Source organism: Pipistrellus hanaki (genome assembly GCF_964339955.1).
Source record: "Pipistrellus hanaki genome assembly, chromosome: 11".
NCBI lineage: Eukaryota > Metazoa > Chordata > Mammalia > Chiroptera > Vespertilionidae > Pipistrellus > Pipistrellus hanaki.
In genome coordinates, this window is record NC_140513.1 from 44647338 (window position 1) to 44672078 (window position 24741).

The 24741-nt window shown below is 46.1% G+C and overlaps 1 protein-coding gene across 2 annotated transcripts in view; it reads left to right on the forward strand.

Annotated features, from left to right (window-relative positions):
- Positions 1 to 1745: 1745 nt before the first annotated feature.
- MLANA (melan-A) overlaps positions 1746 to 24741 on the forward strand; it is a 39814-nt gene continuing 16818 nt past the window's right edge. For both annotated transcript variants that reach the window (XM_084899610.1, XM_084899611.1), the window contains exon 1: positions 1746 to 1914. The gene's annotated coding sequence lies outside the window, so the exon portion shown is untranslated. The remainder of the gene's footprint in view (positions 1915 to 24741) is intronic.

Sequence of the window (24741 nt, forward strand, 5' to 3'; positions counted from 1 at the left end):
AGACACTCTTCTCTCGGATCACCGAGAAATGTTCACACGTGGCCAAGAAAACCCCTGCCGCCCTGACAAGTTTATTCAGAGCCACCTGTGTGATAACATACATCACTCTGCGGCAGCTCACCTTTGGCACATCAGCAGCCAACCTAATCACCTGCCTGTTGGGACATGTATAAATTCATGTCCCACATTTTGGCACAAGACAGACGAAACTAGGCCAAACTAAGTCAGTCAGTCCTTTACCCAAGCATCCAAACTCACACACAAAAGCTTGGAATGAATGAACCCAGAGACCCAGGGTATCCATCTGGGCTGTGGATTCCAGCCCAGCCCCCTACACACACACACACACACACACACACACACACACACACACACACACACACACGGCATACCTGGTGTGTGACCGCACCAGGTGACCACAGATATACTTAGTTCTTTCTAATCTGCTTTCCAAAATATGAGTTCATTTTCTTAATTTATGTGAGTGCTTACTATGTGCCAGGCATTATCTAGATCCTGGGGATACATAAGGAATAGCCCCCAGTTCGTGGCTTGGGGGAGCTCCCACTCCAGTTGGGAGCCGCTGGAAACTTGACCAACGAGGGAGCAGAGCCAGGGTGCTTACGTAACAGGCCCCAGGAGACCCGGCTGCTGTTCTCTAAGTGGACTACAGCCCACGCCTCTTCCCCTTCAAGCGTTGTGGAGTCTGTGGATGGGCTGCCTTAGAATTTCCTGGGGTTCTTGTTTAAAATATGGGATTTTCTGGCCTTCGGAGGAGGAGGTCAGGGTATTGGGAGGAAGAGTATGGCTGGAGAATCTGAGCTCCTCTGGTGACTGATGTACACACTATGAACCTCTGAGAAGGCCCAGTTGTCAGTGGGTCTCCACCCATCTATATGTAAATATTAGCTGGAGCATTAAAAAACACACACATATATATCATTTCCTGGGCCTGATCCCAGAGATATGCATTCAATCAATCTGGGTGGTGCCCAGGCCATTATGCAATTTTGGGAAGCTGCCCACATGATTCCAATGCGCAGAGCTGGAAACCCACGGTCCTGTGGACAGTGGTAACAACTGCTACACCCCAAAGTCAGGGTAACTGCCCCCTGTAAATCGACCTATGTTTCTGGCTGTCTCCTAGCTTGCAGGCTCCCAGGGGGAAGGAGAGAGCTTAGGGAGGATGGAGAAGGAATGAGGAGCATGGGTGGGTCCCCTGACCACCCAGAGCTGTGGATCAGCAACCTCATCCACACATCAGCGAGAAAGGAACTGCCCAAACCCTGGCATCCCCCCCAGATGCCTTTTACCAAAGACCCCACCTCTCTCCCTCCTGGAGGCCCCTCAGGAGGCGTCGGATGTGCTGGTATCAAGCAAAGCCTCCGGAGTGGCTCCATGTTATGACAGAGCTGACCGCCCTGACCCATGACCTATTTAAAACCACAGGCCTTTTACTTAACCCACAGTAAACTTCCACTGCCCACCCCACCCAGCTCCAAGCCTGTTCTAGATATGGCCGCAGGCTGGCCCAAGAGCAAAGCATGCTGTCCATCTGGACCCTGCTGATGGCAGAGTCCCCACCGTCGCCTGCTTTATCAGGCCAGCCACAGGCAGCTGCATGTCAGCCCTTGTTATCTGTAGCCTTGAGGGAGATCCCTTGGAGATCTGCCCGTTTCACCATTCATTCATTCATTCATTCCCTCTCCCATTCATCCACCAAGCATTTCTTGAGCACTCAGCACTAGACTATACACTACGATGTGTAGTAGAGGGTGGAAGGTTAGACGCTACAGTCCCCATGGAGACATCTGAGCACCTGCGACTAGTGTCTTTGGTGCCCAGGACAAGACAAGACCCAAAGAAATGTCCCCGCCCTGATAGAACGCACTGACCAGAGCAGGAATAAGACGGGTGAGTGAAGGACCTTGCCCTTGGGACGGTACATGGAACTTGTCAGGGGAACCATGAGGGGCCAGATCTAATGAGGGCTGGGGGAAGGGGGGTGGTCATGGCCTTGTCAGGGAGAGCTTTCTAGTGGTTTGGAGGACTCTGAGTCAGTGTCTGGAACCCAGGAAAGGGGAAGTAAACATGGCGAGGGATTGCCAAAACCGGTTTGGCTCAGTGGTAGAGCATTGGTCTGTGGACCAAAAGGTCCCGGGTTCGATTCCGGTCAAGGGCATGTACCTTGGTTGCGGGTACATCACCGATAGGGGGTGTGCAGGAGGCAGCTGGTTAATGTTTCTCTCTCATCGACATTTCTAGCTCTCTCTCTCTCTCCCTTCCTCTCTGTGGAAAATCAGTAAAATATATTTTAAAAAATGTCAAGGGATGAAGCCATGTTTGTGCACAAATGCGATTATATTGTGTGTTCAGATGCTGAGAAGTGCCAGTGGGAGGAACAGATAAAGCACAGTAGGCGCTCCCAGGAGGGTAAGGTCCCATGGAACTGGCCCTACGGGGATGAAAAGGACTCGGGTGTGTAGAGAAGGAGCAGACAAGGTATGTCCAGGCTCCCGGAGTAGCTAACAGCCTGGACTTTCTCCATTGCTCCCCATCCTCCGCGCTTGCCACACACAGTGCCACTCATTCTGCTGATCTACCAGGGCTCCCCATCGCCCGGGCTCATGCTTCTAGCCCACCGCTGCCTTCCAGGGCCCACCCTCCGGTCTGGAGCTCAGGAGCCCGCGTTGAAAGCAAAGTTCCCTAAAGAGAGACTCAAACGTTTAAAAGGGTGAAACTGTGGGACAATAGGAATACTGGGGAGCTGTTCCAGTCATGTCATGCAGAATGGCCCTCTTCACCCTCGTGGTGGCCTTGAGATCATGGCACTGACGTTCCCAGCTCAACAGCAAGTGGACACAGGCAGTGGAAGTGGGAAGGGAGGGGAAGGAAAACAGCAAATCTACATTCGCTTCACTGTGTGAGACTGGGCTGGCTTCGAGCTGTAATTTCTTCTATGCACCGAGGCTGGGAGTTCACCAGGTCACCAGACTCGGCACTAGACCCTCTCACAGACATGAAATCGTTTCACATTTCCAATTACCCTAAGAGCTGGACGTCCCACCTAATAGCCGAGGAGCATGAGGCACAGAGAAGCTGAGTGACCTGTTTCTACGGCATGTCTACCCAGAGGCAGATCTGAGACTTGAATCTAAGCTTCTGCCTCCAACTTGTGTCCTCTCTCTTCCTCCGCTTCCTTTTCATTTTGCTTCCTCTTTTATTTTCCCTTTCGTCAGTAAGCAGGAAGTCCTCTGGAAACAGTATCTTCTCTGTCCTAAACAGGCCTTCATGGGGCTTGGTCATCTGGCAAAGATGCCTTTTTTTTTGTTTTTGTGAATTCTGGGAGTTCTTGGGAGTGCCTTGCTCTTTTCCTCTTTCAAGCATTTCCCATCCCTCATACCGTTTAAATCTCTCCAGGGCTGCATGGGAATAGTTAGGGGGAGCTGTGATCTCCGTTTTACAGATAAGCAAAAGCATGCTCTGAGGAATTTAATGACTTATCTCAAAGTCATGCACCTTTGACCTTGAGGGAAAATAAGAGGGGATTGTTAGATGCCCCGTTTCTTCCCCCTGGCTTAGGAATGGCAGATGGGGTGCATAACTTTCACCGAGAGGAGGATTAGGAAGCAGAGTTCAGGCTCAATGGAAAACAGACCTGCAGTCGATTAGCGATGTCTGCCGTGGGTAGGGAAGGAGTTCAAGGGAGACACCATCCTGGCCTGTAATAACTACCCTGTTTCCCCGAAAATAAGACAGGGTCTTATATTAATTTTTTCTCCCAAAGTTGCGCTAGGTCTTATTTTCAGGGGATGTCTTATCTTTCCATGCGCTAGGTCTTATTTTAGGAGGATATCTTATTTTCAGGGAAACACGCTATTTCAAAGCCTTATGTCGTGTCTTACCTTAATGAAGAATTATGTTAATTCTCTTAGCCTGCCACGTAGTTGATGCTCAGTATAGAGAGCTACAATCATTTATTGAGTGACTACTGTTCCTCAGGCCCTGAGCCAGGCTACACAGCCACATGTACAGCCATCCACCTTGATCACAGATAGACATCCAGCTCCAGCTAACATTAAACCTGGTGAGCTGTTAACAATCCCAATAGTTCCAACCAAATCTGTGGTGTTTTCCCCAACACCCACAGACACTGTAGCTCTCCCTGGATACCAACTGGGTGCCCCCAAAATTAATTCAATTCTGACACTAACTACCCAGAGTTAGTGGAGACCCCAAAGGTTCAGGACTCAGTCCCATGACACTGCCCCCACATAAGATACCAGCCGCAAGCCCAGGGTGCCACCCGCACTTCTGACCTGCTGGCGATCAGTTGGGGTTCCCATGACCCCCTCCTCTGGTTTGATCACTTACCAGAGTAGCTCACAGAAGTCAGAAAAACACGTAACTTACATTTACTAGTTTTTAAAATAAAGGACACAACTCTGGAATAGCCAAGCAGAAGAGATTCCTAGGGTAAGATGTGTGTGTGTGGGGTGGGGGTGGGGGTGGGGAATAGGTGGGGGGAGGGGGAAGGAGGGAGAGCCAGGTGTGCCTAGAGCTGCCAGGCCCTCCTAGGTATGCTGTCCTCTCTGGATGTGTCCCTCTCCCAGCACCAACCCCAAAGCTCTTGAAACCCAGCATTTAGCTCAGTGGTTCTCAACCTTCCTAATGCCGTGACCCTTTCCTACAGCTCCTCATGTTGTGGTGACCCCCAACCATAAAATTATTTTCGTTGCTACTCCATAACTGTAATTTTGCTACTGTTATGAATCGTAATGTAAATATCTGTGTTTTCTGATGGTCTTAGGCGACCCCTGTGAAAGGGTCGAGACCCACAGGTTGAGAACCGCTGATGTAGTGTCTTTATGATGGTTTTGTTATGAGGCAAGATGGATTAAGTTGTCATCCATTGATGATGATCTCAAGTCCGGACCCTCCGCCCTCCCTGGTGGTTGGGGGAGGGGTGGTGAAAGTTCCAACTTCCTAGCCAAGCCTTGGCCTTTCTGGAGATGGCACCCAAGCTGGTGCCTTCGAGGGGGCCCTTGGCCCCATTAGCATACAGAAGACCCTGACCCCTCTGGTGACCCCAAGGGTTTTAGGAGCTGTGCGCCATGAACCAGGGAAAACGGCCCAAATGTGCACCTGTCACACACGGGCTTCGATGGAGCTTGGAAAAGCACGTCTCTCCTGTAGATTCCAACGTCAGGATGAGAAGAACCCTAATAAAGCGTTCCCAGGCACCTAGCGGGCTTACATGACGCTTGTGAAGACAGCACTTCCGTACTGTCAGTGTTTGGGTGCGGCGGCTACCGCCGGGAGCAAGGATGCTGGGGCTCTGTTCTGTCCATGCCACGTCTCCAGTGTCTGGGCGACTGTGGGCATCCGGAGAGAATGCACGGAACCGAGAGCCATTTGCTGACCATGTAACCAGTGACACGTCACATGTCCTCCCTCTAGTGGCCGTGGAAGTTGCCAGGACAATTCCTACACGCTCTGCCTGCATTTTCTCTTAAGTGTTTTGTGTGGTTGTTGTTGTTTTTTTAAATACATTTTTATTGATTTCAGAGAGGAAGGGAGAGGGAGATAAAAACATCAATGAGGAGAAAGAATCATTGATCAGCTGCCTCCTGCACGCCTCACACTGGGGATCGAACCCACAACCCAGGCATGTGTCCGGTTAGGTCAGTGGCCGGCAAACCGTGGCTCTCGAACCACATGTGGTCTGTGACCACTTGAGTTTTTAGCAAAGGCCAGCTTAGGAGCACCCTAATTAAGTTAATAACAATGTACCTCCCTGTATAGTTTAAGTTTAAAACATTTGGCTCTCAAAAGAAATTCCAGTCGTTGTACTGTTGATATTTGGCTCTGTTGGCTAATGTGTTTGCCGACCACTGGACTAGGTCAGCGCTCAACCACGCAGCCACGCTGGCTGGGCTCTTAAATGCTCTCACTGTGAACACTCTGAACCGCTCAGACCACTGCTGATCACCTTCTGTGTGTATGTGGACACGTGCAAAGGTGGTGACAAATACCAAGGAGCAAGTCAAGGTGACCCTCCAGCGTTCTGACCCCAGATTGGCACAGGGGACAACAGGCCCTGCCCTGGGGCAGGGAGGGAAAGTGTGGGGTCTAAGTCTGGTCAAGGTTTTAGGTGTGGGCAAGAGAGAAGCGTCCTGCCTGAGAGACAGATTCCAAAGCGTGGGTCTGGCTTGGCAACAAGAGGAGGAACACCCCAACTCATGTTCCTGGGAAGTGTGGGCAGCGGGAGCCTGTTATTCACCCAGGACCACCTGCCTCTCGGCCTCTGCTCCTGACCCGGGGCCGCCTGCTCAGGTGGGAGAAGAGAGCTCGGTGCCGGGCGCTCAGGCCCAGACTCAGAAGCCAGGAACAGCACTTGCTCTCGCCTTCAGTTTCTCAATTCAATTTCTAAGTCAAGTGCTCAAGCCCCCGGGTACTGGAAGTAAGTCTCGATCAACAGTGGCTCAGCTGGCCCGCTGCTATTTGTCCTTGCCAATCCCTGCTGAGATGTCTGGGTTCTGACTTCCTGGCTCCTTCAACTGGGGGTGTCCCTGCCTCCAGTCTGCCAGCTGGGCACCTGGGAGTCCTTCTGCTTTCTCGTGCCCCTGAGACTCGCTCGAAGGCCTGCCGGCCTGAGCCCCCTCTGCCGGGCCCCTCACGGAGGTCTGGCCCGGGGAGCAGGGCCCAGGGCCCCGTCTGGAACCCACCAACTTTATCCGTTGCTTCTGCTTTTTGGCCCCAATTTAAGTCAGGGAATCTTTTGCAGTCTGGGGGAGGTGAGGGGCTTGGCAAAAAGCCATGATCTCCGTCCAATGTTTCTGAGAAATAATAAACACACGATAGCACCTCTCTCTCTCTCTCTCTCTCTCTCTCTCTCTGTGTGTGTGTGTGTGTGTGTGTGTGTGTGTGTGTGTTTGTGTGTGTGTGTAATCCAAGGAAAAAGAAACCATCAGGGAGGGGGAAAAAAATCAGCTAATAACTCAACTATCCCAGGATGTCATTCTGGGCTGGGTTTGAGTGAAAATGGGGCATTAGGAAGGGTGTAGGACTGAGTCTTTATAATTGTACTTCCTGATTTTTTACTTCTTTTTTTTTTCTTTTTTCTTTTTGAGACACGTAAGGAGGAGGAAGCAGGAGCCATGTGAGTCAGCCTTACTAAAGACCCGCTAAAAGCAGGCTCATTTCCTTCTACAGGGGTGGACCGTTAACCGGAAACTCGGACCCAAAGTCCACGGATTTCAGTGTGTGCCACAGCATCACGAGGGCGGGACACATGAGGGCGATTCCATTGCCCAGGCAACCCTGGGGAGGCCGCTCCTCGCCTCTCTTTATAAGGGACCGACTGGATGGGTCCTTCCCGTTACCCAAAGCGGCCAGAGGTCAGGGGCTGCCTCCCTAGACCCAGGCCAACAACCAATCCTTTAGAAACACAGACCCAAAAGACAACCACACTTTTCCTTTCACATACAGCACTGGCGCCTAAAAACGAAACTCCTGTATTCCAAGCAAGGGTCCTCGGCCAGCTGCATCATCTCCAAGGCCAACAGCTTTCACTATTTCAGGGTCCCGGCCAATCACCCCAGCAAGGCCCCATGGCAAAGGGGCATTTACCTGGGACCTTGGGATGGACTCAGGCTCCATGTGGGACTTGCCCCAGGGACCCGAACCGAAACGGCGTGTGACAGCCCAGGGGAAGGCAGCAGGAAAGCCCAAACCGTGTTTCCCTTAACTGGGGCAGAGCTGATGGAGCAAACGTTTGTGCACAGGAGGAAGAGATCAAAGCATTGGTCCTGGCAGTCCAGGAACCCAGAGAAAAAATTCCTTTGAGAGAATTTCTGCGTTGAGTTTGGAGCCAGCTCCCGGAGCCATGGCGATCCTCACCCCCTGAATTCTGGCTCCGTGCTCTGAGGGAGAGGGCCGGGACCCCGCTTTCTCAGGCTCTGCCAGGGGAAAGGCCCCAGTCATGTTGCATTTCTGAGTCGCATTTGCCCTTTATTGCAGCTGCAGCCGAGTTTAAAGGCTGGAGTCTCTGCCAATGTTCCCACCCAAGGACTTAAAAAATACACTGTTTCAACAACACAGATTAAAAGGGGGGTGCGGGGGGAAATACACTATGTTATTATATAATCAGAGAGTCAGCAAATTCCAAGAACTGCTTTTCCATCTCCACCGCATGTAAAACTTTTGTTTTTTGATTCCAGTTTGCATTCAACACTCTTCTGTGTTAGTTTCAGGCGGGCAGCGCAGGGACAGGCCTGCAGAGCGGTTACAAAGGGCTCCCATCCGGCACCTCACACAGCGATTCCACTCTCACTGACTGTGTCGTCTGCCTCCCTGCGCCTATTTTAAAATATATATATTTTATTGATTTTTTACAGAGAGGAAGGGAGAGAGATAGAGAGCTAGAAACCGAAGAGAGAGAAACATCGACCAGCCGCCTCTTTTGCACACCCCCCACTGGGGATGTGCCCACAACCAACATACGTGCCCTTGACCGGAATTGAACCCGGGACCCCTCAGTCCACAGGCCGACGCTCTATCCACTGAGCCAGACCGGTTTTGGGCCTGGGCCTATTTTGTAACTACCAGTTAGCACTGCTTAACCCCACCTCACTTCACTCTGCCCCTCCGTCACCACCAAGGATGAACAAATCAGTTTTTCATTTTGACTCCTTGCAAGTCAAGACGGCAGTTGTTTTTCACTGAGGTGAGAAAGTGAAAGCGGTAAGAACCGTGGTGATAGCGCACCCGGCAGGGATAATGAGGTGAGGGTGTGCTGGGCTGTGCCAAGGGCAGCGTGCCCAGATGACCTGGGCTGATACAGGTCCCCCTCCCACGGCTCATTGTTGACACATTGGGAAAGGCCCAGGCGAAGGTCAAGGGCATACCTGCCCTTTGAAAGTCAAGCAGAGGTTTCCAGAGCCTTCAGAAAATAATTCCAAACACGATTTCCTTATCTCAGAAGCCAGGCCTACTCATTATCAAAATTTAGCAAATTGTTTATAGCTTTCCAGACATAGACGTGCCCGCCCGCGCTCGCTCGCGCTCGCTCTCTCTCTCTCTCTCTCTCTCTCTCTCTCTTTTAACAAAAATGGGATCATTCTACTCTGTAACTTGTACCTTTCACCTAACAATACAGTATGGGCATTTTTTTTTTTGTATCAACAAAATATTTACCTACATCATTTTTTGTGTGACTGAGTAATAGTCTAGTAAAGTGGATCTATTATACTTCACCTGACATCTTTTATCAAGTATCGATATTTTGAACATTCCAATTTTTCACTTTTACAAATAACAGCCTTGTAAGATGCATTTCTGTTGTCTACACCCATTACAAAAGTTCATGATAGCCCTGACCAGGCGGCTCAGTTGTTTGGAGCCTCACCCCATACACCAAAAGGCTGCAGGTTCGATTCCCAGGCAGAGCACATATCGAGGCTGTGGACTGTATCCCCAGTCTGGGTGCATATGGGAGGCAACCGATCAATGTCTCTCTCTCTCATATAGATGTTTCTCCCTCTCTCTCTCTCCCTTCCTCTTGCTCTAAAAATCAATAAAGACTATATCCTCTGGGTGAGGATTTTAAAAAATAAAAAGGCAATTTAGGATAGCTATTACCAAGTTGACTTCCAATGTATGCACTTCTAGTATTGTACTTTTTTTTTTTCTAGTAGTAAAGCATCATGTCTCCTCATGGATTTGTCCTCTGAGGCCATTTTCCAAAGGGAGCAGAACCTCTGAGGGACCCTTGTTGCCTTCTTCTCGCCTCTGCTGACACTCAGCATCGGGGACACCACTGCTCACTCAGGCAGGAAGGGGCTAACTGGGGACACCGTACAGCAGACACGCTCTTCACTGAGACAAAACATCCCCCCACATCCGGTCCCACGGCCCCTTCTCACCGCCCAAACCCACTGTCACACACACCCACTGCGGACACTCGTTTAGAGCAGAGACCGGCGGTTCTGCTGAGCCAGGCTGCCCAGGAGTATTCAACTGGAAAGCCTTAAGCTTTTGGCGGGAAGAAACTATTCCTTTCAGACTCGAGAATCTTAGCCCCGCGTTTTACCAGGAGGCGATCTGATCTGCTAGGAGAGGGGTGCGTTGGACAGAAGGCTGTTTCAGTGTTAACCTCTGGCCCTCACCAGCCTCCGTTCTGAGCGTCAGGGAGCAGCTGCCCTGCAGTTCCGTGTGACTGTTGGCTCCTAATGCGTGTGTGGACGCCGAGGCCCAGTGCAATAACACGGTGTTGAAGTGAATAAGCTGAAAGGTGTCCTGCTGCTTCATGTACTTATCACCTGGGCTCAAACCTCTGACTCAACAACATCTCTGCCTTGTTTCAAGGGAAAAAATGGCTGTGGGGGAAATAATCTATATTCATGAAGATGGTTATTGGAACACAACTGGCCAACCATGTGGAAATGGGACAGTACATGATGGGACCAATGCTGGATTAAAAGTTAGGCAATCACTGTGATTACACACACACACACACACAATTCAGCCATGAAAAGGAGGAAATCTGCCTTTAAAGGCAACACAGTTAGACCTGGAGGACAGTATGCTACCTGTGATAAGTCAGAGAAAGACAAGCACTGCACAGTCTCACGTATAAGTTACACCTGTGGAAATGGAGAGCAGAATGGGAGCTGCCAGGGCCCAGAGCATGGGAGAAACGGGGAGATAATGGTCAAAGGGTACAAATTTCCCCTTATTACCAGTAAGATAAATGAGATGTGGGGATCTAATGCACAGTGAGGTGACCATAGTTATCAATACTATATTAAATACCCTGAAAATTTATAAGAGAGTAGGTCTTAAACATTATCACCACATACACACATACAAATCATAATTATGTAAAGGGGTAGAAAAGTTAACTAACTTAATTGTCCTAATCATTTTGCAATAATATATATATATATATATATATATATATATATATATATAACCATTACACTATTACTTAAATATTATATGTCAATAAGATTTCAATAAAGCTGGGGGGAAAGTTATGCAACCATTAAAAATGACCATCAGGATTATTCCTTTATATAAAACGAATTAAAAAACATATATATATAGACACACACACATATATGTATATGTATATATGCACAATGATGGCATATATATATATATACACACACACACTAGAGGCCCAACACATGAAATTCGTGTAAGGACGGGAGGGGGGGGGTGTCCCCTCAGCCAAGCCTGCACCTTTTCCAATCCAGGACCCCCCAGGGGATGTCCGACTGCCGGTTTAGGCCCGATCCCTAGGAATCCCTCTCACAACCCTGGACTGCTGGCTCCTAATCACTCACCTGCCTGCCTGCATGGTTGCCTCTAATTGCCCCCGCTCCTGCTGGCCTGATTGCCCCTCACTGCCTCTGTGTGCCGGCCTGATCACCCCTAACTGCCGCCCTCCCTCCCCCCCCGCCCCCCCCCCCCCCCCGCCAGCCTAGTCGCCCATGCAGCCTACTTGTTCAGTCATTTGGTCATCCCTCACCACCCCCCTGCCAGTCTAGTCATAGGCAGCCATCTTGTAAGGGTATGAGGGTTAATTTGCATATCACCTCTTTATTATATAGGATAGTATGATGTCCAATTATCCTTTAAAGTATGTGTACAAATGGAAGAGTCTAGAAGGTAATAAAATAAAAAGTCTAGAAGGTAATAAAATAAAGGGTTTATATTTGGGTTCAGGAGATAGTATTTTCTTCCTTATTCTTTTTGTGCTTTTCAACTTTTTGCCAATAAGTATGTATTGGATTTAGAATAGAATAATTTTTCTTTATAAAAATATATATAAAAATTAAATTATTATGTGACTGTGTATGTGGTAGAATAGAAATAAATAAAAGCAGCTTTCAAAAATGTAGTCATGCCATTCTACATATGTGTATTCACTACATATGGGAGAGGCTCAAAGGAAGCTCATGGTAATGGAAGCCCTTCAGGTGGGGGCTGATTTGGGCGGATATTTTTTTACATCCGCTCGCAGGAGTGTTGGGACTGTTACTGGAAAGGAGCCTGGCCTGGAGCGGGTCTGCCTCCGGCCGGCCAGGAGGGGAAGGGGTCTTGACTTCCTGCAGGGACAGTTTCACAGCATGGGTCCAGGTGAATTTCAGAGGACGCTTATTAACGCTGGGGGCATGAAACAAGGAAGGCTGGTCTGCTTCGGCTCAGAAGTCAGAGAAAAGGGGGTTGTCTGGGACGAACTTCTGCTGCCCATTGCTGCCCTGGTTATAAGCCTCATGGGGTCCCTGAGAACGTAGGAGCTGCGTGCCTGTTGGGGAAGGGGGGCAGGGCGTGCTCCTGGGAAGAGAGCATGCTTGAGCTCTTTGTCTCGTGGCTTTTCTCTCTCTCTGGCAGGCAGGCGTCTTAGGGGAGGTCAGGGGAGGGTTTCGGCAGAATATTCAGCAGTTTTCTAGGTGTGTTCCTCCAGGGCCATGGTCTCCACTGACTGGTGTCAGGGCAGCGGGTCGCTAGTCATGGCAGCTGGTCCTGGTGTCACCACATGGTTTTGCTGCTTTTCTGGGTCTGGAGCTGAATGCAGCTGAGGCCTAGACCTCTAGGGAGGTCTCCAGCCGTCTGTCCCTGCTGTAAACTGCTCTGCCAGTTTGCTCAGCTGTCGGTCTCAGTTTCTCTGTTCCACTTGTCCTGGCCTTCTGGCCTGTCTCAGGAGTACGCTATTTGTAGAATGGCTCCCAGTTACCTTTGCGGTTTCTAGGTTGAACAGACCCTATCGGGCTGGGCGACACTGGCTCTGCTCTGGGACTTCACAGAGCGAGCTGCGCCTCCACATGGCCTGGAAACTGTGCCAGATGCTATTAATAAAGATGAAAATGAAATAATAGCCCAGAATTGATGGATGATTTGATGCTTTTGAAATCATTTGCACATATATTACCTCACCTCTCTCTCCACCACTTCAAAAGACTAAGTTGGGGACGGTTCAACTTATCATTTGCACGGAACTGGAGACATGGAAACATTAAAGCAAACTGCAACCAAATTTGAAAAGAAGGTATTGAAACCCAAAACACTTGCTCTGAGTTAAGTATGTTAATAAAGGCTCTTTTTCACAAATATGGATGGTAATGAGGAAATGGGGGCGATGACACGACCAGTGTGGGGAAGAGGGCAGAGAGAGCCTGGGGCCTGGGCAGGTACAGTATTTCCTGTTCCTTTTCTAGCTGTGGGCCCGCAGGCAAAGTTGCACATGCTCCTTAAGCCTCGTTGTCCTCATCTGTAAAATGGGACTGGCAATGAGGATGGGTTGTTTCTGTAAATAAAATGAGTGAATATACATGAGAGGGCAGGGATGGATCTGGGCCTCAGGAAACAGGGACCAGGATGTCCAGGGATATCAGCACCTCCCTTATCAGGTACCTGCTCCTGGACCAACCCAACAAGCCGGGAGGGAAGGCTCTGTAAGACCATGAAAATTCCCACATGCACCTCATGGAGTAAGGGTGGTGGGGGTGCGGATCTCAGGTGAAGGACATGCTATTCCACAGAGAAAGAGAAGGGGTCTCTTTCTCCAAGAAGGTGAAGTGGCACCATGGACCTGGGCCAGGACCTAGAAAAGTCTGGGAGTTGGGGGTGGGGGTGGAGGGGACGAAGTCCATTTTTGCTCAAGGCCTCGGGGAGGAACATCTCTGTCCATCTGAGCTGACTTTCCCTGCTTCTTCCTGCTCTCAGCTGGTGAGTCCTACAGGACCAAGATTAGGGTGTGGGCCTTGAGGACAGAGGTGAAGGCCATCAGACGAGGAGCTAAGCCTTAGATCAAGCATAAATGAGTGCTCAGGGCTCTCTCAGTCCAGGCACTGGGGTGAAGTTCGAGTCCGCACCTATATGGTGAGCACCACTCACTCCAAACTAGGGACTCACCAAGAACCTACTTCACGCAACTCACGTGCTGCCAGAAGCTCTTTCAGTGACTGAGCCTAACAGGAAGCCCGCAAGCGGAGGGGGTTCTTGGGGTATCTTGGGCCTTTTCCTGGCCTGGCCTGAGGCTTGGTGCTGGTGGAAGCCAGCGTCAGTGTGCCACTTAGCCAATCCCATGGACACACAAGGCACAGGAGAGGCAGCCACAACCTGTGCATTGCTTTGTGGCTACCAACCTCAGTTCCTCCCCAGGGGACCCACAATCAACACATTTTTGGGTGAGATTCACACCACATCAGAGCACCACCCAATTAGTTCCACAGGCAGCACGCCCAAAAAGAGCTCTCAACAGGCACCCGACGCTGCTGGGGCAAATTCTGTTTCCTGGAATCAGCCCTGCACAGTAGCTCGTATACTGTGGTTCACATTGATCCTCATAGTCAGCCAGCCTGCCAAGGATTAACCCCACCTACACATGGGCAAATAGCAACCAAGATTCAGCTATAACAAGAGGGTTCACACGGCCTACACAAGAAACCCCTGGAGCACCTGGGAGGTGGTTGGAGAGACTGTGCCATCCCATAAGACACCTACCACAAAGGCCCCCATAGAAAGATGGCAGGCAAAACAGACATACTTCCTACGCAGAAACAATTACAGAGGCAGCCAAAATGGAGGGACAAAGAAGCATGCCCCAAATAAAATAACAGAAGAAATCTCTAACTAAATGAAATGAAGGTAAGCAATCTATCAGACAGAGTTCAAAACAATGATTATAAGGATACTCAAGGAACCTAGAGGAAGAATGGATGTACTCAGTAAGAGCTTAAACAAAGAGATAGTAAACATAAAAAAGGCCATAGAAACCATTAAAAAAAATAAGAAAAGAAGGATATATCTGAAATAAAGAATACACTAGAAGGAATACACCTCAGGTTAGAAATTTGAGAGACAAGGTAGCAAAAAACACCCAATCAGAGCGAGAGAGCAAGAGAGCGAGAGAGAGTGAGAGAGAGCGAGAGAGACAAGAATTTTAAAAAATGAAGACAGTTTAAGGGACCTCTCGGACATCAATTATAACAACATCCTCATCGTAGTGGTACCAGGAGGAGGAGAAAGCAAGGAATTGAAGACCTGTTTGAAGAAATAATGACTAAAATCTTCCCAAATCTAGTAAAGAAAAAAGATACAAAAGTCTAAGCACTTCTTAGCAAGGAGATCATCTTTGGGATCATCTTGTTTTGGGATCATCCAAAACAAGATGATCCCAAAGAGGCTCAAAATGAGACACATCAAAATTACAATGGCAAAAGTTAAAGACAAAAATAAAAAAAAATAGAATCTTATGAGTAGATTAAAAAACTGTGGCACATTTACACAATAGAATATTACACTGCTATAAAAAGGAACTCCTATCATTTCCCTCAGCACGGATAGACCTGGAGAGCATTATGCTAAGCAAAATAAGTCAGTCAGAGAAAGATAAATATCACATAAACCCCCTCATTTGTGGAATATAATGAACAACATAAACTGATGAACAAAAACAGATGCAGAGACAGAGAAGCATTGATCAGACTGTCAAGCCTCAGAGGGAAGGTAGGAGAGGGTGGGGGTAAAGGGGAGAGATCAACCAAAGGACTTGTATGCATGCGTATAAGCCTAACCAATGGACACAGACACCAGGGAGGGAGGGCATGAGCAGGGAGGGGGGGCAATGGGGGGATAAGGATACATATATAATATCTCAGTTCAGGCACAATAAAGAAAAAAGATGAAAACAAATAAAAAATTGAAGGGGAAAAAAAAAAGATAGAACCTTAAAAGCAGCAAGAGAAAGACAGTTACCTAAAAGGGAGCTTCCATAAGGCTGTCAGTTGATTTCTCAACAGAAACATTTCAGGCCACAAGGGATTGGCACAAAATATTTAGAGTGATTAAAAGCAAGGACCTACAACCAAGACTATTCTACTCAGCAAGGTTATCGTTTAAAATTAAAGGAGAAATAAAGAGCTTCCCAGACATTTAAAAGCTAAAGGAGTTAATTATCACCAAGCCAGTATTACAGAAAATGTTAAAGAAAATTCTTTAAGGAGAAGAAAGAAAATAAAACCAGGAACATGGTTATAAAGCGTAAAATGGCAAGAAATACGTGCCTATCAAAAATCACTTTAGCTCTGGCCAGTTTAGCTTTAGCTTTGGCTCAGTGGATAGAGCATCAGCCTGTGAACTAAAGGGCCCTGGGTTTGATTCTGGTCCAGGACACATGCCTGGATTGTAGGCTCAATCTTCAATAGGGGGCATGCAGGAGGCAGCTGATAAATGATTCTCTCGATTCTCTCTCATCATTGTGTTTCTAGCTCTTTCTCCCTCTCCCTTCCTCTCTGAAATCAAGAAAAGAAAAAAGAAAAAAACAAAACAAACAAACAAATATATATATATATATATATATATATTTTAAAAATCACTTTAAATGTAAATCAAAAGACACAGGGTAACTGGATGAATAAGAAATAAGACATATATATATATAAAAGGCTAATATGCTAAGTGTCCCTCTGACAGTCTAACTGGTCGCTATGATGCATATTGACCACCGGGGGCAGACTCTCAATCGCAGGCGCTGCCAGGATGCACAATGGCCATTTACAAAGAAATGGTACCATGGACCTGGTGCCAACAAAACAACACTCAGCTTCCCCCAAGTGGGACACAGGCCCCAGCACCACCCCAGAGCGACGCCCCACCAATCACAGCTAGCTCAGAATGAGGTAAAAGGATGAAAAAAGGTATTTCAAACTGAAAGTAAAAGATTGGGGGGAAAAAGGTATTTCATGCAAATGGGAAAAAAAGGTTGAAGGAGCAATACTTGTATCAGACAAAATAGACTTTAAAACAAAGCTGAAATAAGAGTCAAAGGAAGACATTACACAATGCTAAAGGAATCAATCCAACAAGAGATACAACCCTTGTGAACATCTATGCACCCAAAGTATCAGTAGGAGCACATAAATATTTAAAGCAAATCTTGATGGACATAAAGGCAGGAACTGACAGTAATACAGCCGTAGCTGTGAATTTTAACACCCTATTGACATCCATGGCTAGATCTTCCAGTCAGAAAATAAAAAACAGCACTGTCACTGACACATTAGACCAGATGGATTTAATTGATGTTTTCAGAGAATTTCTCTCCAAAGCAGCCAAATAAACATTCTTTTCAAGTGCACAAGGAGCGTTTTCTAGGATAAACCAGATGTTGGGCCACAAAACAAGTCTCAACAAATGTAATAAGCCTGAAATCATATCAAGCATCTTCTCTAACCACATGGTATGAAACTTAGAAATCAATTATAAGAGAAAAACTAAAAAACACACAAACGCATGGAGGCTAAATAACATGTCACTAAACAATGCCTGGGCTACCAATGATGTTAAGAAAGAAACCAAAAGATACCTTGAGAAAAATGAACACACAAGAACACAAAATCGGTGGGACACAGCCAAAGCAGCACTAAGAAGACTGCTTTCATAGCATTGCAGACCTACCTAAAAAATCTAAAACAAACAATTCAGCCTTACACCTAAAGGAACTAGAAAAAGAGCAACAAACAAAGCCCCAAGTGAGTAGAAGAAATGAAATAATAAAGAACAGAGAAGAAATAAACAAATAGAGTCTAAAAAAATAATACAGGAGATCAATAAAACCAAGAGCTGGTTCTTTTGAAGAGATTAACAAGATGATAAGCCTTTAACCTGATCCATCAGGAATAAAATGGACTCAAATAAATAAAACCAGATATGAAAGAGAAGAAATAAAACTGACACCGAAGCCGAAACCGGTTTGGCTCAATGGATAAAGCATCGGCCTAGGGACTGAAAGTTCCTGGGTTTGATTCCAGTCAAGGGCATGTACCTTGGTGGCGGGCACATCCCCAGTGGGGGTTGTGCAACAGACATCTGATTGATGTTTCTCTCTCATCAATGTTTCTAACACTCTATCCCTCTCTCTTCCTCTCTGTAAAAAATCAATAAAATATATTTAAAAAAAAAAACACAACCTGACACCACAGAAATACAAAAGATTGTAAAATATATATATATATATATATATATATATATATATATATATATATATATATATTATTAACAACTAAATGCTAAAAAATTGCACAATCTGGACAAACATATTCCTAGAAACATGTAATCTTCCAAAATTGAATCTGAAAAAAACAACACATGAACAGAAAGCCCGAACAGACCCATTACAACTAACAAAATCGAGCAGTAATAAAAACAAGAACTTCCAACAAACAAAAGTCTTGGACTCAATGGCTTTACAGGTAAATTTTACCAAGCATTCAAAAAAAAAAAAATAATAACATCTATTATTCTCAATGTACTCCAAAAATTTGAAAAGGAGAAAAGACTCCCAAGCTCATTTAATGAGGCCAACATTATTCTATTTTCAAAGCCAAGAAAAGACACTTCAAAGAAAGGAAATTATAGGTCAATATCCCTGATGAGCATAGATGGAAAAATCCTCAGCAAAATATTAGAAAACTGAATTTAGCAGACATACACCATGATCAATAGTGTGTTTGTTTAATCTCTTGGATGCAAGATTGGTACTATATGTGCAAATCAATTAACATGATATACCACATAAACAAAATGAAGGATAAAAATCATATGATTATATCAATAGATTCAGAAAAGCATTTGATAAAATCTAGGGCCCATTTATGATAAAAAACTCTCAGCAAAGTGGAAATAGAGGAAATAGTGGAAATACTAAATGCCATATATGACAAACCCACAGCCAACATCTTACTCAATAAAGAAAAACTAAAAGCATTTTCCTTAAGTTTAGAAACAAGACAGAGAGGTTCACGTCCACCACTCTCATTCAACATAGTACTGGAAGTCCTAGCTACACCAATCAGAGAATAAATAAAAGGCCTCCAAATTGGAAAGGAAGAAGTAAAACTGTTATTACTTACAGAAGTGTAATATTGTATATAGAGAACCCTAAAGATTCCACTAAAAAACTACTAGAACTGGGAAATTAATTCAGTAAAGTGGGAGGATACAAAATAAGCATTCAGAAATCTGTTGCATTTTCATACAGCAATAATTATCAGAAAACGAAACTAAGAAAACAATCTCATTTACAATTGCATCAGAAGTAAAACAAAATAAAATACCTAAAATTAAATTTAACCTGTACTTAGAAAATTATAAGATAATGAAAAAAGAAATTGAAGAAAATATGGATAAATGGAAGCATATACCATGTTCATGGGTAGAAAGAATTAACATCATTAAAATGTCCATACTACTCAAAGCAATCTATAGATTTAATGCAATTCCTTTCAAAATGCCAATGAAGTTTTTCACAAGACTAGAGCAAATAATTAGAAGTTTTCTATGGAATCACACAAAAGACCCCAAGTAGCCACAGCAATCTTGAGGGGGGAAAAACAAACAAAAAAACATTGGAAGCATTACACTACCTGTTATCAAACTTTACTACAAGGCTATAGTAATAAAAACAGCATGGCACTGGCATAAAAACAGATGGATGGAACAGAATAGAGAACTCAGGAAAAAAAAATACCCATGCATACATGGTCAATTAATATTTGACAAACAAAGTAAGAACATACAATGGGATTAAAGCAGTCTATTCAATAAATGGTGTTGCGAAAATGGAACAGTTACATACAAAATAACAAAACATTATATAAAAAAAGAAACCTTACATCACTTACAAGAATAAACTCTAAATGAATTAAAAGCTTAAATGTAAGGCTCAAAAACCATAATACTCCAAGAAAACGTAAGCAGTAAAATCTTGGAATTTTTGTTGCGATGTTTTTTCTGATATATCGCCTGGGGCGAGGGAAACAAAATTAAAAAAATAAGCAAAGGCGACTATATCAAACTAAAATATTTTTGCATAGCAAAGGAAACCATCAACAAAAGGAAAATACAATCTACTGAATGAAAGAGAATATTCATCAATGATACATCTGATAAAGGGTTAATATCCAAAAGTTATAAAGAACTCATACAATTCAATACCAAAAAAAAACAAAAAACCCAATTTATAAATGGACAGAAAACCTGAATAGAAAACTTTTTCTAAAAGGACACACAGATGGCTAATAGACATATGAAAAGATGCTCAATGTCACTATCAGAGAAATGCAAATTAAAACCACACTGAGATATTAGTTTACACCAATCATCAATAATCAACAAACAGAGATGGTGAGGATATAAAGAAAAGGAAACCCTTTTGCACCATTGGTGGAAATACAGATTGGTGCAACGATGGAAACAGTATTAAAGGTCCTAAAAAAGTAAAAAGTAAAATTACCTTACAACCCAGTGGTCCTACTTCTGGGTATATATTCAAAGAAACTCAAAACACGAATTCAAAGGAATATATGCACCCTATGTTCATTGCAGCATATTTACCATAGCTAAGATATGGAAGCAACTCAAGTGCCCATCAATAGATGAATGGGTAAAAACGTGGTAGTACATACATAAAGTGGCATACTATTTGGCTATAAAAAGTGAAATGTTACCATCTGTGACAGCATAGATGTACCTATGCTAATTGAAATAAGTCAGTCAGAGAAAGACGAATACCATTTGATTTCACTTATATGTGGACTCTAAAGAACAATATGAAGAAACAAACAGACTCATAGATACAGAGAACAGACTGGAGGGACTGGGTGAAAAAGGAGAAGGAATTAAGAAGTACCAATTGGTACTTACAAAACAGTCATGGGGATGTAAAGTACAGCATAGAGAATCTAGTCAATAATATTATAATAACTGTATGATGGCAGGTGGATACTTGAAATACTGGGTGGACCAATTTGTAAAGTAGATGCTTGTTTAACCCCTATGCTATACACCTGAAACTAATACAAAGTAATACTGAATATAAACTGTAATTGAAAAAAAATAAAAAAGAATGGTGAGTCAAGCCCAATAGCTCTCTGAAAGACCTATATTGAAATGTTTTTCAATTCCAGGACTCTAAGACACAGTGAGGAGAAGCGAAGATGAAGGAGGTATCACGAAGGCCCAATGGTAACCATACCAGTCTGACTATAGCATTTGTTAACGATAATCCTTTATTAAGGGCTACTGGCGCAAATTCATCCTGTGTAAGTCAAGGATGCTAAGTTCAAGGCCACGAGACTGAGTTCAACACATGATCTACTTCTCTGGTAACTATATAACCTTAGAATGAGTTCTCTGAGCCTCAGTTTCTCATCTGTAGTGTGGGGATAATAATACTTGCCTCATAGGTAATAATAATAATAATAATAATAATAATAATAATGAATGTATACAGTCTTGTGGTAGCTAAACCATTGCCCCCAAAGATATCCTAGTCCTAGTTCCTGGAACATATGAATCTTAACCATATGTGTAAAAACGGTGCCTATAGATGTGTGAAATGAAGGGTTTTGAGATGGATAGATTATCATGGATTACCTAGGAGGCCCCTAAATGCAATCAGGAATATCCATGTAAGAGGGAGGCAAGGGAGATCAGACTGCAGACAGAAGACAAGGTAGTGTGGTCACAGAGGCAGATATGGGAGTGGAGAAGCCACAAGCCAAAGGATGCTGGCAGCCACCAGAGGATGGAAGAGGCAGGGGAGGGACTGTTCCCTGGAGCCTCCGGTAGGAGGGTAGCTTTGCCAACAACTTTGATTTCAACCCAACAAAACTGGTTTTGGACTTTTGGCCTCCAGACCTGAGAGAGAATACGTTTCTGTTGTGTGAAGCCCCCAAGTGTATGGTAACCTGTTCCAGCAGCCCTCGAAAACTGATGTAGATCCCGTTGAAACAGGACAGATGGTTTGAGGTACAGGTCCCGGGATGTCTTAGACTTGGCCAAGGTCTAACTGTTCCATGAAAGTGAGGAGAGTGTAAATCCCATGCTCCTGTGCTGTCCAGTGTTCTAGAGAGAAGCGGAGGCGAGACTTAGGAGAAGTCTGGTTCTGCTCTGGGCAGGTGGGTCCAATTCAGAGCTGAGGTGGCTTACGGAGGAGGGTTGACACAGGGTATTATGCTGAGTGAAATGAGTCAGCTGGAGGAAGACAAATACCTTATGATTTCCACAGGAGACGGAGAAGACTGCTCTGAGGTGCCTTTCAGGCAAAGCATTGTGTTTCCTTAGTGATTCTACCAAAAGCAGCGAGTGGGGCTCCAGAGGGCCTCATGGGGTGGACAGAGCTACCCTGCTAGGAGAAGGGCAGCATTCTGTTGGTTTTCACAGATTTTCTGTGAGGGAACAGAAAGAGGGACGGGAACAGAAGGAGCACGTCTCCAGAAGGCTGGGTGCCTTGGGACACCTTCTTTCCAACCCCTTCCAGTTTCATTCCGGTCACAAACATCCTAAGATGCTTGGTACACTGGACTCCCCCGGGCCCCAAATTGGATCGTGAACATTTTCAACCATACAGGGGAGCGGAAAACATCCAACAGCCGTCACTCACATACCCACTACCTCCGTGTTCCAGTTACCTCCTACTAAACATATTCCCCGTGCAATCATCCGTGTGTTCTTGTATTCATCCACCAACCCCTCTTACTTTTGGCACATTTTTTTTTTACTAAGTGGCAGACATCAGCGTCCTTTGCTCCTAAACCCTGCCAGCAGGAGTGCTCTGGCCGGTGAGAACCACGGAAGGAGCTTGTCTTTGCTTCGGAAGCGACGTGAGGAGGAGGAATCTGGGCAGCAGGCGTGGAGGGCACGGGCAGAAGCAGGAGAGCACTGACACCTGGGGAGGGGCTGGTTCCGCACACGGCCAGCCACTGGACTTGGAGACAAGTTTAACCCTGTCTTCTTGGGGGAATTGGGGTCCCCCCACCCCAGGTGCTCACTGCATTTGGCGGGCGAAGGCCGACGGGGAGGCCGCCTGTGTGTGGGCAGCAGAGGCTGGAATGCTGCTTGTACGTCTAACAGTGCTTTTCATGTTGGACACAGAGTCACTCATCCATCAGTGCAACATTGTAAAGGGAAAAAGACCTCTGATGTTGTTCTTAAAAGTATCGCCAGAAGGAGAAGAAAGAGAGAAAGGGAACAAAAGAAATATTTGAAGAAATATGACTGAGAATTTCCGCAAATTAACAACAGAATTGGGAAGCTCAAAGAATAACATCAAGCCGGATAAATGCAACAAACAAACAAACAACGGATAAAAACCTGACCCAAACCAACCAAACAGAAAGCACATAAAAAACCCTATACCTAGGCATATGTCATATGCAGACTGCAGAATATAGAAGATTAAGAAAAAAAATCTCGAAAGAAGCCGGGGAGGGCGGGGACACCTTCCAGATAGAGGGGCAAAGAAAGGAATGACATTTGTCTTCTCAGAAGCCGTGACAGCAGGAGGAGGGTGGAGCGACACGTTTAAAGTGTTGAGAACAGAAAAACCAACATAGAATTCTGTGTCTGTGAAATGATCCTGCAGAGGGGAAGGAAAAATTACTTTCTCCAACAAACAGACATTGGATGTGTTGTCAGTAGACCTGGCACAGAATGTTAAAAGAAATTCTTCAGCCAAAACCGGTTTGGCTCAGTGGATAGAGCGTCGGTCTGCGGACTGAAAGGTCCCAGGTTTGATTCCGGTCAAGGGCATATACCTTGGTTGCGGTCACATCCCCAGTAGGGGGTGTGCAAGAGGCAGCTGATCGATGTTTCTCTCTCATCGATGTTTCTAACTCTCTATCCCTCTCTCTTCCTCTCTGTAAAAATTCAATAAAATATATATTTAAAAAAAAAAAGAAGTGCTTCAGAGAGAAGGAGAGTGATAAAGGTAGGAGATTCAGATCTAAAGGAAGGAAGAGTGTTAGAAAAGGAATAAATGAAGGTAAAATTTCAGATTCCCAAAGTTAACACCCCCCCACACACACACTCACACACAGTCCCCATGTGGTGTGCTTTCACATTAGCCGTTGTGACGGGGGGAGGGGGGAGGGGGGAGGGGGGAGGGGGGAGGAGGGGGGAGGAGGGAGGAGGGAGGAGGGAGGAGGGGAGACCTCTCAGTGACTCAGACTCATGGTTCCCTCAGGGAGAAGGGGAGGCGGGATCCTTCCTGGGCGCCTGTGCGGTCACTTGGCCCGGCCGGGACGAGGGGCGCCCAGGCCTGCCACTCCCTGTGCGGGGAGAGGAGAAGAGGAAGCCCACACAAGCCCAGGACACAGCTTCCTGTCCAGAAGTTGGGTGTTTAGCTCTCAGGGAGGCCGGAGGAAAGAAAAAAGCGAGAGAGAGACCACGTGAGGGAGGGAGGAAGGCCTTTGATCACAGGAAGCATCATCAACTTTGAGGCGAGGAGCCAGCAGCCACCAGGCCCCCTGGGCACGGAGGTGCTGGACTTTCCAGACGCCCACAGGGGGCGCTGCACCAACCCTGGACCAGATGCTGCAGCCCGTCTGTCGCCATCTGTCCCTTCCTTTCCTGCTTGAAGCAGCCTGTGTGAGTGTGTGAGTGTGTGAGTGTGTGTGTGTGTGTGTGGGGGGGGGGGGAGGAGAGACGAGAGGATACAGCATTCATGACTTTCCTCTCTCTGTCTGTGCTCTGTTGGCCACAGACAGGGAGATTCCAGGGGAGAGTAAATCTTCCAAGTGCCATGCTCAGGAGAACTCAGATGGGGTCAGAGGACACAGGCTGTCATGGGGAGTTGGGGGTGGGGAAGGGACCATGGCGGCCCTGCTGGGTTCACCCTCAGACACTCTCTGCCCTCAGAGCTGGTCCCTCCTGCCACCGGTTCTGGTG